Source organism: Hyperolius riggenbachi, chromosome 12 (genome assembly GCF_040937935.1).
Source record: "Hyperolius riggenbachi isolate aHypRig1 chromosome 12, aHypRig1.pri, whole genome shotgun sequence".
NCBI classification, from domain to species: Eukaryota; Metazoa; Chordata; class Amphibia; order Anura; family Hyperoliidae; genus Hyperolius; species Hyperolius riggenbachi.
Genome location: NC_090657.1, coordinates 157,787,677 through 157,801,105, shown reverse-complemented (window position 1 = coordinate 157,801,105; position 13,429 = coordinate 157,787,677).

Sequence of the window (13,429 nt, the reverse complement as noted above, 5' to 3'; positions counted from 1 at the left end):
CTCCTAGATCCATTTCAATTTGCATACAGAGCAAACAGGTCCATAGAGGATGCCATCAACATCAGCCTGGCGTTCATCATGGAATATCTGGACAAACCCAACACCTACGCCAGGATCCTCTTCCTAGACTTCAGCTCTGTCTTTAATACAATCTGCCCAAACATCTTGTATAACAACTTAGTGCAACTTGGGCTTGATCACACTCTCTGCACTCGGATCAAGGCCTACCTCACAAATAGGACGCAACCAATAAGTCAAACTTGGCAGCTGCCTCTCCTGAGTCAGGACCACAAATACTGGCGCCCCCTAAGGGTGTGTCCTATCTCCGATCCTTTCTTCCCTGTATACACACAGAGGTACCTCAACTGCCGACTGCGTTAAGGTCATTACATTTACGGATGACACCACCATCCTTGGCCTCATCGGCAGAGAATATGAACGCACCTACCGCAGTGAGATTGAGCGAATCTGCAATTGGTGTAAGGATAACATGCTTGTCCTAAACGCAACAAAGGCTGTCGAGTTTGTTGTGGACTTCAGAAAGACCCCTTCCCCCTCAACCTGGTCATCGAAGGCACCGAGGTCACCAAAGTATCAAGTGTTCGGTTCTTGGGCACAACTATCACCAAAGACTTGAGATGAAGTGAAAATACCACTAAATGCCAAAGGAAAGGCTCAGCAATGGTTGTTCTTCCTGAGACAACTAAGGAAGTTTGGTATGCCGCAGGATCTGATGTCAAGCTTCTGCACTGCTACCATCAAGTCTATCCTTTGCTCCTCTATCATCATTAGAAATGGCCCGAACCTCCGATTTTCGGTTCGCGAACTTCCGCGAAAGGTTCGGATCGCGCAAACTTTCGCGAACTGCAATAGACTTCAATGGGGAGGCAAACTTTGAAAAATAGAAACACTTATGCTGGCCACAAAAGTGATGGAAAAGATCTTTCAAGGGGTCTAACATCTGAGTTTTTGCATGGATGAAAGGGATAGACGCCAAAAGTCCCGGGGAAAAATCTGGATTTGACGCAAAGCAGCGTTTTAAGGGCAGAAATCACATTGAATGCTAAATTGCAGGCCTAAAGTGCTTTAAAACATCTTGCATGTGTATACATCAATCAGGGAGTGTAATTAGAGTACTGCTTCTCACTGACACACCAAACGCACTGTGTAATGCACCGCAAACAGCTGTTTGCGTAGTGACGGCCATGCTGGACTGGTGCGCACCATGGCGAGAGTGCAGGCCGTGGCGGTTTTCAAGCCCATATGGTCGTCGGGCTGTGGTAGCTCAATGATAGAACAACAGTGACTGTCCAGCTGATCAAATTTGGTCTGACCACAATGAAGCAATGACCTTATTATCTTCTTGTATGTAGGTAGGCATAGGTAGGTGCCCCACTATAGTTAGGTAGGCAAAGGTAGTTGTCCCAGTATAGGGAGATAGGCATAGGTAGGTGCCCCAGTAGTTAGCTAGGCATAGGTAGGAGTCCCAGTATAGGTAGATAGGCATAGGTAAGTGCCCCAGTAGTTAGCTAGGCATAGGTAGGAGTCCCGGTATAGGTAGGTAGGTGTCCCAGTATAGGTAGATAGGCATAGGTAGGTGCCCCAGTAGTTAGCTAGGCATAGGTAGGAGTCCCAGTAGTTAGCTAGACATAGGTAGGAGTCCCAGTATAGGTAGGTAGGTGTCCCAGTATAGGTAGATAGGCATAGGTAGGTGCCCCAGTAGTTAACTAGGCATAGGTAGCAGTCCCATTATAGGTAGGTAGGCATAGGTAGGTGTTCCAGTATAGGTAAATAGGCATAGGTAGGTGCCCCAGTAGTTAGCTAGGCATAGGTAGGAGACCCAGTATAGGTAGGTAGGCATAGGTAGGTGCCCTAGTAAAGGTAGGTAGGCATATGTAGGTGTCCCTGTATAGGTAAGTAGGTGCCCCAGTAGTTAGGTAGGTGTCCCAGTATAGATAGTTAGGCAGAGCCTGGCTGGCACAGTAATAGCAATTACCAAGGTCCAGCTGCAACAGATAGGGCTGTATAATGCAGTGTCAGTGGGCAACACACACAAAAAAAAACATATCAGGAGAACATTAGCTCTCAAAAGAGCTGTTGAGGGGTGCTATTTTAGCAATAACAATCAGCCAGGAGCAAGCTAAGTTAACAAGCCTACAAGAGCCTAACTAATCTTTCCCTATGAGAGTCTGCCAGCAGCTGTCCCTTCACTAATTAATGCAGGCACGCGAGTGAGTGTAATGGCCAGCGCTGCCTGCCTTTTATAAGGGGGGGAGTGGCTCCAGGAGAGAGTGTAGCCTAATTGGCTACAAGGTGCCTGCTGACTGTGATGTAGAGGGTCAAAGTTGACCCTAATGGCGCACTATGGGGCGAACCGAACTTCCGGAAAAGTTTGCGTTTCATGGTGAACGCGAACCACCGGAAGTTCGCCGGCGAACCGTTCGGGCCATCTCTAATCATCATATGGTATGCAGGCGCTACCACAAGCGACAAGTACAGACTACAAAGGGTAATCAATGCTGCGGAAAGGATTATCGTACACCCCTACCACCACTGGACCTCCTCCATGCACCCAGGCTGAGAACCAGGGCAAATAGGATCACGCATGATCCCCACCACCCTAGCAGCCGCTTGTTCAAACGCATGTGCTCAGCCCGCCACTACAGAACTATTCCTACCAATACCTCCAGGCAAGCTCCTTCCCCTAAGCAGTGCTCCTTCTGAACTCAAGCCCTGCACACAGCAAAACCCCCCAGCATGACTGTCACCTGGGCCCAAATAGCTCGTATGTACTTATTCTATGTTTATTCTTCATTGCATGTGAATTTGCACTACTATGATCAATGTCCTTTTTGCACTATGCTCAATGCTGATGTGTATCGCAAACAATTCCGGGTGTGGCAAACGCTGCATTTGGCAAAATAAATATGATTCTGATAATAATGTAGTACTACCTTTCCCTGCCCTGGTGGAGCTCTGTATAGATAAAAATAGTAATAATACCCCTGGGTTGCAGTTTCCTGGTGGAGCTCTGTATAAATAATAATAGTAATAATACCCCTGGGTTGCAGTTTCCTGGTGGAGCGCTGTATAAGTAATAATAGTAATAATACTCCTGGGTTGCAGTTCCCTGGTGGAGCTCTGTATAAATAATAATAGTAATAATACTCCTGGGCTGCAGTTTCCGGTGGAGCTCTGTATAAATAATAATAATAAAACTAATATTCATAATAATAATAGCAATAATAGTCCATGGCTGCAGTTCTCCATGGAGGTTTCTAAAAATAGTAACAATATTAATACTAGAGATGGGCCGAACGGTTCGAGCGCGAACAACGCAGATTCGCGTTCGCGTCGAAACGCAAACTTTATGCGAGTTTGACCAGCCCCCATACTACATCATTGGGCTAAACTTTGACCCTCTACATCACAGTCAGCAGACACATGACAGCCAATCAGGCTGCACTCCCTCCTGGACCCTCCCACCCCCCTTATATAAGGCAGCAGCGTCGGCCATTTTCTCACTCTGCCTGCTGCTGATTAGAGTTGGGCCGAACCTCCGATTTTAGGTTCGCGAACCTGGTTCGCGAACTTCCGCGGAAGGTTCGGTTCGCGTTAAAGTTCGCGAACCGCAATAGACTTCAATGGGGATGCGAACTTTGAAAAAAAAAAAATTATGCTGGCCACAAAAGTGATGGAAAAGATGTTTCAAGGGGTCTAACACCTGGAGGGGGGCATGGCGGAGTGGGATACATGCCAAAAGTCCCCGGGAAAAATCTGGATTTGACGCAAAGCAGCGTTTTGAGGGCAGAAATCACATTGAATGCTAAATGACAGGCCTAAAGTGCTTTCAAACATCTTGCATGTGTATACATCAATCAGGTAGTGTAATTAAGGTACTGCTTCACACTGACACACCAAACTCACCGTGTAACGCAGCGCAAACAGCTGTTTGTGTAGTGACGGCCGTGCTGGACTGGTGCGCACCATGGCGAGAGTGCAGGTTTTGGTGGCTTTACAGCCCATATGGTCGCCTGGCTGATGTAGCTGAATGACAGAACAGTGACTGTCCAGCTGATCAAATTTGGTCTGACCACAATGAGGCAACGACCTTATTATCGTGGGTGTGCCCCCCGAGACACTCATCTAGGCGCCGGTCATTGCTTCATTGTGATACGCAAGCCCCTTCACCCCGGCAAGGTAATGATCACGAAGGGGAATGGGCGCATGTACATGCCTTTTCTTTTGTTGTTGCAGCTGCCCGCAGTGCAGCCAGAAAAATTAGGCAGTCATGTACACGCACCAGAAAAATTATTACAGCAGCCGCTGCTAGCAGCGGCCTAAAAAATTCAGCAATCCGCCTGGAGTCCCGGACCCTGTTGGTGGTGGCGGAGAAGGTAGTCAAGCGGCCTGCAGGCAGACATGCTGTGTGGAGGGACTGGGAGCGACTTAGTCTTCTTGGGGCAGGCCAGGCAGCCAGTCACACGGCGTGCAGGCAGAGATGCTGTGTGTGCGGGGACTGACTTAGTCTTGGGGCGGGCAGCAGCCCTCCGGGATCCATGCCTCATTCATTTTGATAAAGGTGAGGTACTTAACACTTTTGTGACTTAGGCGACTTCTCTTCTCTGTGACAATGCCTCCAGCTGCGCTGAAGGTCCTTTCTGACAGGATGCTTGCGGCAGGGCAGGAGAGAAGTTGGATGGCAAATTGGGACAGCTCTGGCCACAGGTCAAGCCTGCGCACCCAGTAGTTCAAGGGTTCCTCATCGCTGTTCACAGCAGTGTCTACATCCACACTTAAGGCCAGGTAGTCGGCTACCTGCCGTTCCAGGCGTTGGTGGAGGGTGGATCCGGAAGGGCTACGGCGAGGCGTTGGACTAAAGAACGTCCGCATGTCCGACATCACCATGAGATCGCTGGAGCGTCCTGTCTTTGACTGCGTGGACACGGGAGGAGGATTAGTGGCAGTGGTACCTTGCTGGCGTTGTGCCGTCACATCACCCTTAAAGGCATTGTAAAGCATAGTTGACAGCTGGTTCTGCATGTGCTGCATCCTTTCCACCTTCCGGTGAGTTGGTAACAGGTCCGCCACTTTGTGCCTGTACCGAGGGTCTAGTAGTGTGGCCACCCAGTACAGCTCATTCCTCTTGAGGTTTTTTATACGGGGGTCCCTCAACAGGCAGGACAGCATAAAAGACGACATCTGCACAAAGTCGGATCCAGTACCCTCCATCTCCTCTTGCTCTTCCTCAGTGACGTCAGGTAAGTCAACCTCCTCCCCCCAGCCGCGAACAATACCACGGGAAGGTTGAGCAGCACAAGCCCCTTGCGATGCCTGCTGAGGTTGTTCTCCTGCCGCTGTCCCCTCCTCCTCCTCCTCCTCCTCCCCCAAAGTAACACCTTGCTCATCATCCTCTGAGTCTGACTCGTCTTCTGCACACGACTTCTCTTCTTCCTCCTCCTCCCCCCTCTGTGCTGCCGCAGGTGTTGAGGAAACAGCTGGGTCTGATGAAAATTGGTCCCATGCCTGTTCCTGCCGTAACGGTTCCTGGTCACGCTCATTCACAGCTTCATCCGCCACTCTACGCACAGCACGCTCCAAGAAGTAAGCGTAGGGAATTAAGTCGCTGATGGTGCCCTCACTGCGGCTCACCAGGTTGGTCACCTCCTCAAACGGCCGCATGAGCCTGCATGCATTTTCCATCAGTGTCCAGTTGTCGGGCCAGAACATCCCCATCTTCCCAGACTGTTTCATTCTACTGTAGTTGTAGAGGTAGTGGGTCACGGCTTTCTTCTGTTCTAGCAGGCGGGAGAACATGAGCAGGGTCGAGTTCCAGCGAGTCGGGCTATCGCAAATGAGGCGTCTCACCGGCATGTTGTTTTTGCGCTGAATTTCCGCAAAGCGTGCCATGGCTGTGTAAGACCGCCTCAAATGCCCACAGAACTTCCTGGCCTGCTTCAGGACATTCGCTAAGCCAGGGTACTTTGCCACAAATCTTTGAACCACTAGATTCATGACATGTGCCATGCAGGGTATGTGTGTCAGCTTCCCCATATGCAAAGCGGCAAGCAGATTGCTGCCGTTGTCGCACACCACGTTGCCTATCTCCAGGTGGTGCGGGGTCAGCCACTCATCCACCTGTTTCTTAAGAGCAGCCAGGAGAGCTGCTCCAGTGTGACTCTCCGCTTTGAGACAAGACATGTCTAAGATGGCGTGACAGCGTCGTACCTGGCATGCAGCATAGGCCCTGCGGAGCTGGGGCTGTGTAGCTGGAGAGGAGAACTGCCACTCAGCCAAGGAGGAGGAGGACAGCGAAGAGCATGTAGCAGGAGGAGAGGAGGTGGAAGGAGGCCTGCCTGCAAGCCGTGGAGGTGTCACAATTTGGTCCGCTGCGCCCTGCTTGCCATCGTTCACCACCAGGTTCACCCAATGGGCTGTGTAGGTAATGTAGCGGCCCTGCCCGTGCTTGGCAGACCAGGCATCCGTGGTCAGGTGTACCCTTGACCCAACGCTCTTCGCAAGAGATGACACCACTTGCCTCTCAACTTCACGGTGCAGTTGGGGTATGGCCTTTCTCGAAAAATAAGTGCGGCCTGGCATCTTCCACTGCGGTGTTCCGATGGCCACAAATTTACGGAAGGCCTCAGAGTCCACCAGCCGGTATGGTAACAGCTGCCGAGCTAACAGTTCCGCCACGCCAGCTGTCAGACGCCGGGCAAGGGGGTGACTGGCCGAAAGTGGCTTCTTCCGCTCAAACATTTCCTTCACGGACACCTGACTGCTGCTGTGGGCAGAGGAGCAGGAACCGCTCAAGGGCAGAGGCGGAGTGGAGGAGGGTGCCTGTGAAGGTGGAAGGGAGAAAGCGGCAGAAGCAGATAATGCACCTGATGGAGGAGGAAGAGGAGAAGGAGGGTGGCTTTGCTTTTGTGTGCTGCTGCTGCTTTTGCTCAGGTGGCCATCCCATTGCTGTTTGTGCCTTTTCTCCAGGTGCCTTCGTAAGGCACTTGTCCCTACGTGAGTGTTGGCCTTTCCACGGCTCAATTTTTGTTGGCAGAGCGAACAGATGGCTTTGGTCCGATCTGAGGCACACACATTAAAAAATTTCCACACCGCTGAGCCACCCTGGGATGTGGGCACTATGGGGACCTCAGCAGCTGATGCTGAAGGGCAAGTTGGCTGGCTGTACATAGGTGGCGATACATGGTGCCGGACTCTGCCACCAGCTGTTTCTGACGAAGAGCTGCCCCAGCTTCTTTCAGCAACTTCTCTCCTCCTACTACTCTCTGACTCCCCCTCTGAACTGTCCCCCTCTTCATCTCCTCTATTGGGAACATACAGAGGATCCCTATTACCGTCATCATCGTAGTCATCCTGCCCAGCTTCGCTTGCCTCAGACAAATCCAAACTTGCACCATCAGTAGGTCCTTCATCCTCCTGACACGTTACATCCATAGTGTTGCCGCGTAACTCAGACATATGAGCTGGTGAAAATTCATCTGGCTGTAACAACAATGGCTGTGCATCAGTGATTTCAACACTAAATAATTCTTGCGAAGTGTCAAATGCAGCGGAAGTGGTGCTAGTAGTAGCGCTGGTGGCTGAGCAAGATGAGGTGTTCTGTGTCGCTAAATACTCAACCACGTCCTGACAATCTTGGGAGGTGATGGGACGTGCCTTCTTCCGAGCACTGTACTGTGGGCCAGGTCCACACGAAATTACATTTACACGACCTCGCGCAGACCTGCCGGGTGGCCTTCCTCTGGCTCTGGCACTACCTCTTCCTCTACCTGTTTTGTCCATATCGGGTATGCACGGAGTGGTATATCACACTGCGTGCACTCACGTAGGTAGGTGGGTTCACTTAACTGCACAGGTATGCGCACTGATGCGGTGGGTTCACTGAACAGAACAGGTATACAGTGGCGGGTTCACAGAACAGGTATGCAGTGGCGGGTCCACTGAACAGAACAGGTATGCAGTGGCGGGTTCACTAAACAGAACAGGTATACAGTGGCGGGTTCACTAAACAGAACAGGTATACAGTGGCGGGTTCACAGAACAGGTATGCAGTGGCAGGTTCACTGAACACAACAGGTATGCAGTGGCGGGTTCACTGAACAGGTATACAGTGGCGGGTCCACTGAACAGAAGAGGTATGCAGTGGCGGGTTCACTAAACAGAACAGGTATACAGTGGCGGGTTCACTAAACAGAACAGGTATACAGTGGCGGGTTCACTAAACAGAACAGGTATACAGTGGCGGGTTCACTAAACAGAACAGGTATACAGTGGCGGGTTCACAGAACAGGTATGCAGTGGCAGGTTCACTGAACACAACAGGTATGCAGTGGCGGGTTCACTGAACAGGTATACAGTGGCGGGTCCACTGAACAGAACAGGTATGCAGTGGCGCGTTCACTAAACAGAACAGGTATACAGTGGCGGGTTCACTAAACAGAACAGGTATACAGTGGCGGGTTCACAGAACAGGTATGCAGTGGCAGGTTCACTGAACACAACAGGTATGCAGTCGCGGGTTCACTGAACAGGTATACAGTGGCGGGTCCACTGAACAGAACAGGTATGCAGTGGCGGGTTCACTAAACAGAACAGGTATACAGTGGCGGGTTCACTAAACAGAACAGGTATACAGTGGCGGGTTCACAGAACAGGTATGCAGTGGCAGGTTCACTGAACACAACGGGTATGCAGTGGCGGGTTCACTGAACAGGTATGCAGTGGCGGGTTCACTGAACAGGTATACAGTGGCGGGTCCACTGAACAGAAGAGGTATGCAGTGGCGGGTTCACTAAACAGAACAGGTATACAGTGGCGGGTTCACTAAACAGAACAGGTATACAGTGGCGGGTTCACTAAACAGAACAGGTATACAGTGGCGGGTTCACTAAACAGAACAGGTATACAGTGGCGGGTTCACAGAACAGGTATGCAGTGGCAGGTTCACTGAACACAACAGGTATGCAGTGGCGGGTTCACTGAACAGGTATACAGTGGCGGGTCCACTGAACAGAACAGGTATGCAGTGGCGCGTTCACTAAACAGAACAGGTATACAGTGGCGGGTTCACTAAACAGAACAGGTATACAGTGGCGGGTTCACAGAACAGGTATGCAGTGGCAGGTTCACTGAACACAACAGGTATGCAGTCGCGGGTTCACTGAACAGGTATACAGTGGCGGGTCCACTGAACAGAACAGGTATGCAGTGGCGGGTTCACTAAACAGAACAGGTATACAGTGGCGGGTTCACTAAACAGAACAGGTATACAGTGGCGGGTTCACAGAACAGGTATGCAGTGGCAGGTTCACTGAACACAACGGGTATGCAGTGGCGGGTTCACTGAACAGGTATACAGTGGCGGGTCCACTGAACAGAACAGGTATGCAGTGGCGGGTTCACTAAACAGAACAGGTATACAGTGGCGGGTTCACTAAACAGAACAGGTATACAGTGGCGGGTTCACAGAACAGGTATGCAGTGGCAGGTTCACTGAACACAACAGGTATGCAGTGGCGGGTTCACTGAACAGGTATACAGTGGCGGGTCCACTGAACAGAACAGGTATGCAGTGGCGGGTTCACTAAACAGAACAGGTATACAGTGGCGGGTTCACTAAACAGAACAGGTATACAGTGGCGGGTTCACTAAACAGAACAGGTATACAGTGGCGGGTTCACTAAACAGAACAGGTATACAGTGGCGGGTTCACAGAACAGGTATGCAGTGGCAGGTTCACTGAACACAACAGGTATGCAGTGGCGGGTTCACTGAACAGGTATACAGTGGCGGGTCCACTGAACAGAACAGGTATGCAGTGGCGGGTTCACTAAACAGAACAGGTATACAGTGGCGGGTTCACTAAACAGAACAGGTATACAGTGGCGGTTTCACTAAACAGAACAGGTATACAGTGGCGGGTTCACTAAACAGAACAGGTATACAGTGGCGGGTTCACAGAACAGGTATGCAGTGGCAGGTTCACTGAACACAACAGGTATGCAGTGGCGGGTTCACTGAACAGGTATACAGTGGTGGGTCCACTGAACAGAACAGGTATGCAGTGGCGGGTTTACTAAACAGAACAGGTATACAGTGGCGGGTTCACTAAACAGAACAGGTATACAGAGGCGGGTTCACAGAACAGGTATGCAGTGGCAGGTTCACTGAACACAACAGGTATGCAGTGGCGGGTTCACTGAACAGGTATACAGTGGCGGGTCCACTGAACAGAACAGGTATGCAGTGGCGGGTTCACTAAACAGAACAGGTATACAGTGGCGGGTTCACTAAACAGAACAGGTATACAGTGGCGGGTTCACTAAACAGAACAGGTATACAGTGGCGGGTTCACTAAACAGAACAGGTATACAGTGGCGGGTTCACAGAACAGGTATGCAGTGGCAGGTTCACTGAACACAACAGGTATGCAGTGGCGGGTTCACTGAACAGGTATACAGTGGCGGGTCCACTGAACAGAACAGGTATGCAGTGGCGCGTTCACTAAACAGAACAGGTATACAGTGGCGGGTTCACAGAACAGGTATGCAATGGCAGGTTCACTGAACACAACAGGTATGCAGTCGCGGGTTCACTGAACAGGTATACAGTGGCGGGTCCACTGAACAGAACAGGTATGCAGTGGCGGGTTCACTAAACAGAACAGGTATACAGTGGCGGGTTCACTAAACAGAACAGGTATACAGTGGCGGGTTCACAGAACAGGTATGCAGTGGCAGGTTCACTGAACACAACAGGTATGCAGTGGCAGGTTCACTGAACAGGTATACAGTGTCGGGTCCACTGAACAGAACAGGTATGCAGTGGCGGGTTCACTAAACAGAACAGGTATACAGTGGCGGGTTCACTAAACAGAACAGGTATACAGTGGCGGGTTCACAGAACAGGTATGCAGTGGCAGGTTCACTGAACACAACAGGTATGCAGTGGCGGGTTCACTGAACAGGTATACAGTGGCGGGTCCACTGAACAGAACAGGTATGCAGTGGCGGGTTCACTAAACAGAACAGGTATACAGTGGCGGGTTCACTAAACAGAACAGGTATACAGTGGCGGGTTCACAGAACAGGTATGCAGTGGCAGGTTCACTGAACACAACAGGTATGCAGTGGCGGGTTCACTGAACAGGTATACAGTGGCGGGTCCACTGAACAGAACAGGTATGCAGTGGCGGGTTCACTAAACAGAACAGGTATACAGTGGCGGGTTCACTAAACAGAACAGGTATACAGTGGCGGGTTCACTAAACAGAACAGGTATACAGTGGCGGGTTCACTAAACAGAACAGGTATACAGTGGCGGGTTCACAGAACAGGTATGCAGTGGCAGGTTCACTGAACACAACAGGTATGCAGTGGCGGGTTCACTGAACAGGTATACAGTGGCGGGTCCACTGAACAGAACAGGTATGCAGTGGCGGGTTCACTAAACAGAACAGGTATACAGTGGCGGGTTCACTAAACAGAACAGGTATACAGTGGCGGGTTCACTAAACAGAACAGGTATACAGTGGCGGGTTCACTAAACAGAACAGGTATACAGTGGCGGGTTCACAGAACAGGTATGCAGTGGCAGGTTCACTGAACACAACAGGTATGCAGTGGCGGGTTCACTGAACAGGTATACAGTGGTGGGTCCACTGAACAGAACAGGTATGCAGTGGCGGGTTCACTAAACAGAACAGGTATACAGTGGCGGGTTCACTAAACAGAACAGGTATACAGAGGCGGGTTCACAGAACAGGTATGCAGTGGCAGAATACAGTGGCGGGTTCACTAAACAGAACAGGTATACAGAGGCGGGTTCACAGAACAGGTATGCAGTGGCAGGTTCACTGAACACAACAGGTATGCAGTGGCGGGTTCACTGAACAGGTATACAGTGGCGGGTCCACTGAACAGAACAGGTATGCAGTGGCAGGTTCACTAAACAGAACAGGTATACAGTGGCGGGTTCACTAAACAGAACAGGTATACAGTGGCGGGTTCACTAAACAGAACAGGTATACAGTGGCGGGTTCACTAAACAGAACAGGTATACAGTGGCGGGTTCACAGAACAGGTATGCAGTGGCAGGTTCACTGAACACAACAGGTATGCAGTGGCGGGTTCTCTGAACAGTTATACAGTGGCGGGTCCACTGAACAGAACAGGTATGCAGTGGCGGGTTCACTAAACAGAACAGGTATACAGTGGCGGGTTCACTAAACAGAACAGGTATACAGTGGCGGGTTCACAGAACAGGTATGCAGTGGCAGGTTCACTGAACACAACAGGTATGCAGTCGCGGGTTCACTGAACAGGTATACAGTGGCGGGTCCACTGAACAGAACAGGTATGCAGTGGCGGGTTCACTAAACAGAACAGGTATACAGTGGCGGGTTCACTAAACAGAACAGGTATACAGTGGCGGGTTCACAGAACAGGTATGCAGTGGCAGGTTCACTGAACACAACAGGTATGCAGTGGCGGGTTCACTGAACAGGTATACAGTGGCGGGTCCACTGAACAGAACAGGTATGCAGTGGCGGGTTCACTAAACAGAACAGGTATACAGTGGCGGGTTCACTAAACAGAACAGGTATACAGTGGCGGGTTCACAGAACAGGTATGCAGTGGCAGGTTCACTGAACACAACAGGTATGCAGTGGCGGGTTCACTGAACAGGTATACAGTGGCGGGTCCACTGAACAGAACAGGTATGCAGTGGCGGGTTCACTGAACAGGTATACAGTGGCGGGTCCACTGAACAGAACAGGTATGCAGTGGCGGGTTCACTAAACAGAACAGGTATACAGTGGCGGGTTCACTAAACAGAACAGGTATACAGTGGCGGGTTCACAGAACAGGTATGCAGTGGCAGGTTCACTGAACACAACAGGTATGCAGTGGCGGGTTCACTGAACAGGTATACAGTGGCGGGTCCACTGAGCAGAACAGGTAAGCAGTGGCGGGTTTACTAAACAGAACAGGTATGCAGTGGCGGGTTCACTAAACAGAACAGGTATACAGTGGCAGGTTCACTAAACAGAACAGGTATACAGTGGCGGGTTCACAGAACAGGTATGCAGTGGCAGGTTAACTGAACACAACAGGTATGCAGTGGCGGGTTCACTGAACAGGTATACAGTGGCGGGTCCACTGAACAGAACAGGTATGCAGTGGTGGGTTCACTAAACAGAACAGGTATACAGTGGCGGGTTCACTAAACAGAACAGGTATACAGTGGCGGGTTCACAGAACAGGTATGCAGTGGCAGGTTCACTGAACACAACAGGTTTGCAGTGGCGGGTTCACTGAACAGGTATACAGTGGCGGGTCCACTGAACAGAACAGGTATGCAGTGGCGGGTTCACTAAACAGAACAGGTATACAGTGGCGGGTTCACAGAA